We start from the raw sequence: 4,817 nt of genomic DNA on the forward strand, positions 1-4,817 counted from the left end.
TTCAGAAACCGCCGCCGCCGTTGCAATTTTTTTTTATAATTTAATTTAAATAATATTTTATTATATAAATAATTAAATAATTATTATATATTTTAAATAATCATTATAAAGATAATATTTTATTATTAATAAATATATATAATATTATATATTAACTGTGAGAGAAGGGCAAAAATGTCAAAAAAAATGTATTTTCATAGAAAAATCGCAGTCAAAGCGCGTGTGGCACAAATTTTGTACGGAGGGATTTTTTTAAACTTTATTTTGTATCACAGAGGGGTTTTTGATACTTTAATTTTCATAGGGGGCTTTTTAAACATTCCTATTATCACAGGGGGATCTCTGAATTTTTTCCGTTATGAAAATATTGATGAGGTTGAGTTCATGGATGGCAACTTGGATCAAACCAGAGAAAAATGGGGTAGGGTTAGACTCGATGATTGTGTTCTTTTTTTTCTTTCTTGCATATGGAAGACAAGATCAAGGTACTAGAGACGAGGATTAGCGTTAGAAGTAGCAAGGAGGAGAAGAGGAAGAAGAGTTTAGAATTGTGGAGTGTTGTGTGGTTTTTGTGGGGAGGGTTGTTGGTTCTCAAGAAGGGTATCTTTGATAGATATGGTGAAGCTTTCATTGGTTGATTCATGGTTTTGGTTTTAGTTCTAATTGGGAAGTCATCTAATTTGAGTGGGTTAGTTGGTGTGGGAATTAATGTGCAATTGGAGGAAATTTTGAGTTTATCAAGGGGCAATAATTTGTTGAGTGGGTGTGGTAATTTTCGTCCAGATTAAATCAAATTCAATTAAATATATATATATTTATAACGTAATTAATTAAATTTTATATTTAATATATAATAAATATATTATATTTATAATACAATTAATTCGTATATAATTATACTCGAGTTGGAGATATAATTTTTGGAAGATGACGAGGTTGGGAGGTTGGAAATTTGTTGGTTGACTTGAAGTCAATTCTTGGTAACTAGTAATAATTGTGAAGTTGAGTGTAGAAGGGGTAGTGTTCCTTGCAATTCGTCACTATCATAAAATTTTGAATTTTCTTGTGGAAATCACGTCCTATTGCCATGAATATTAATAATTTAAAAAAAGAATATATCTTTCAAGAATTTTTCAATCATTAAATAAAATGAGAGGAGGCGGCAATAAGTATGAAAAGACATGGAAAACTAGAAATGTGATTAATGGTGAATTTCGGTGAATGGTGAGAAAGAAGAGGCATTTATAGCATAGGAATTTAATCATGAAATGTTTTGATGTAAATTATGAAATAATCATGTACCTTTTAAGAGAATATACACTTGCTCTATGATAGCCATAGGTTGTTTAAATAATTTACATTTTTCCCATTTTTATTCTTTTTTTTTATAGTATTTCTTACAATGTTTTTACTCTATTGCCCTTAAATACTCAACAACCAACTTGCTCCAATGGAGAGACAAGAAGAATTTTTTTAAAATGCCCCTCATTTCGTGTTATTACTGTATAGTTGTACATCTTTTAAATTGCAAAGATACACAAACCTAATACTAAAATGCTCAGGATTTGTAAACAATCAACACTCATTTCCTTGTTCTTGACATAAATACCCTCAGAAGGGAGCAAAACATGAAAACCAACACCAAGTACTGTGAGCAGAACAAAGCTATAGTTAGTACATGGTATTCCCTAGCCAACATGAAAGAAGCCAAAATACTTTGAACACTTGGATCAAACATTTCCTTAATCACATCCTTCTTCTCCAAAATGGCTAAGCTATTCAACATATACATCTGAGCCTTTTCAATCCTCACCATCACTTTCTTGATCATCACAACCTCCCGTGGTGTCGCCCCTTCCTCGCCCAATCCCTCTAAACACCTGTCGAGGTTATTCGTTGCTTGGGCCGTCGAGTTCCTCAGTTCTCTCATCATCACTTCATCAAAAGCCAAGATTCCCTCATCCAGGTCGAGGTAATTATCAATCATGATTAGGGACCTGTTCAGTTGACTGATCGTGTCAGTGAACAGTTTTTGACAGTCAGTTAACACGAGCCCGATGTGCTTGTTCTCCATCTTTGAGCTGAGTTTTTTAGCAAGTGTCCCTATGCTGTAAAATTCGAAAAAAGCTGCTCTGATGGAGAGTCCAAATATATAAGATGCATGGATCTTGTGGCCGTAACTGCTGAGAGGTGACAGAGAATCAACGCAGGTTTGATAGTACCGAGCGAAACGACAGACAGAATGAATGGCTGCGGTTGGACGGACAGACAGGGAGTGGGACTCCGTGCGGTGTTTGAGGACAGTGAAAACTGAGATTATTGCAAAGATTATGAGGGTGAAGAGGATGATCAAGAAAAGGATGAAGAGTTGCTTTCTCTTCTGTCTTGAGGATTGATCTTCCGTGGAGTTCACTAGGGCTTGGTCCATAGTGTTTAGTGCGAATACCAACTTTGAGATTGGGAGATAATTCTTAAAAGAAATTGGGAATTTTTTTATTATTTGTTTATTTATTTATGGATGTAAGAAACGTATTGATTGGTTTAATGTGAAGTAGTTGGTGGAATGTCACTAGACAACGATGATAATCACTTGAAAAATTGGATGGTTGACGTCGGACTGGGACAGAGTTTTCTTTGCAGTAAATGAGTCCACCAAAATAGAGTTTTGATAGATACTTTGTGCCCATCTTTATTGCAATTCTTGTTGTATTTTTTATTTCATTTTGTATATATATATATATGTTTATGTATATACTTTTTTTTAAGAAAAAGTGAGATATATTTTTTATATACATGGAGTGTATATAAAAAATAAAATAGAAAAAGCAACATAAATTGCATAAAAAATCGAATTCATGATTCGTGACAAGTACTAGGAATTTTACTTTGAAAGTTCTGGGAAATTCACTGTTATGATTCATAATATTATAGGTGATAAATACCAAAAACGAGTATGAAACTTTTTCTTCAAACGTAGTCAATGCGTAAAATATTGTGTCCTTTAATTGGAATTTTATGGATTTATTTAAAAAAAAAAATACTTTTCAATATAAGGGGATGTTTGTGGATCTATTATAAGCCGCACAACTCTTAATTTACGACTATCTTAAGACGTTTGATAGTATCATAAATCCCAAAGTGAGAGGTTGGGGACAGATATCTAGAATCATTCTTATAATAAACTACTCCAAAATAAGGAGTCTGTGCAATTTATAAGTCACAAGACGTTTTCTAAATAATAAGTGAGAATAATTATACACATATATATTCAACATGAAAAGTTGTTCTAAATTTTAAGTTATAAACTACTTAATTAAGTTAACTAGTAGATTTTTTTAGGTAAAAGATGAATAAGGTCTTTATATTTTAGATATGTATTTCTAAAAGATTAATGGAAGTATATGTATCCGTTTTTCCCACAAAGTGTCCAAAATTTTGTTAAATATATCTTGTCAATGTTTATTCCAAAAAAAGCATGTCTAAGTTGAAGGAGATATAATGTTTGTTTGTTTTTAAAGATGCACTCATTATTTTGGTTAATTATTAACTTTTTTTTAAGATCAAATAGTCAATAAAATAATTTGAAGAAAATGCGATTTTAGCTCTATAAATTAGGGGTAGCAATTTTGATCTTGTATCTTTAAATATTGAAAACAATTTTAGTCCTTTTAGGCCAATTTGATTAGAAAATTCCCAATAATTAATCAGATCAACACTTAAATTAGGGCTTTCGGCGAATTTGATAATATGACAGCCCGATGCTTTCCAAAAGAAAGTAAATGGTTAATTCCACAAAACAAAAAAAGATTTTTTACCGTACAAATCTAAATTTTTAGTTATTTCTTACAAAATCGACCATAGTCAATTCCCCTTTTGATTTGGGAGTATTGACTACACCCCTAATTCTGAGCTTCATGTTACTCTTACCAAGTGACATGTCAGATCCAGGGCATCCCAATTGGATTGACTGGGATGACAGTTTCTCATTCCGAATCTGTAAAATCAGAATTTTGATCAAATCACACATCGATATCTTTTTTAATAGAAATTGACTTGCCAAAAAAAAAAAATACAACTTGAAAAAATTTGTCATATCATCAAATTCACCAAAGCCCCAATTTAAGTCTTGACATAGCTGATGATATAAAATTTGGGCCGGAAAAAATTAAAATTATCACCTTTATTAAAGTTACAGAATCAAATTGCGAATTTTAATTGCACAGAACGAAAATTGCCACCACTACTCACTTAAAAGACTAAAAGAGTATTTTTGCCGAATAATTTTTATCTTTACCATTTGTTGTATATCTATTATACTATTTTATTTCTTTCTTTTTAATTTTAACTAATTAACTTATGAATTACTTTTTCTTTAAAATAATAAAAATGTAATTTTTCCTTCTAATAATTTAATATTAATTTACTAGAAAAAGTATTCAAGATAATTAATTAGGAGCGACATATATATATATATATGACATGAGGACGATACCATTCAACTAATTAATTCAATGATAGAAGTGTTACGTTTTATTAGTTGAAGGGTGAATGCAACCAAACGTATAGTTGAAGGGTCTAAAATGCATTTAACCATAAAAAAAATAAAAATATAACTCAATCTCTCATCTCTTCGGTCAAGAATCAATATGGAAGAAAAAACACAAAATCTCAAGAACCATAAAAAAAGTTTACATACATGCTTGTTGGTATGAAATATGATTTGACAAATCATCGGAAATCAAAGATAAATCACAGACAGCTTTTCAATTTCTTCTTTTGTTTTGTTTTGTTTTTTTTTTTTTTTTTTTTTTGGGGGG

Source organism: Sesamum indicum, linkage group LG8 (assembly GCF_000512975.1).
Source record: "Sesamum indicum cultivar Zhongzhi No. 13 linkage group LG8, S_indicum_v1.0, whole genome shotgun sequence".
NCBI lineage: Eukaryota > Viridiplantae > Streptophyta > Magnoliopsida > Lamiales > Pedaliaceae > Sesamum > Sesamum indicum.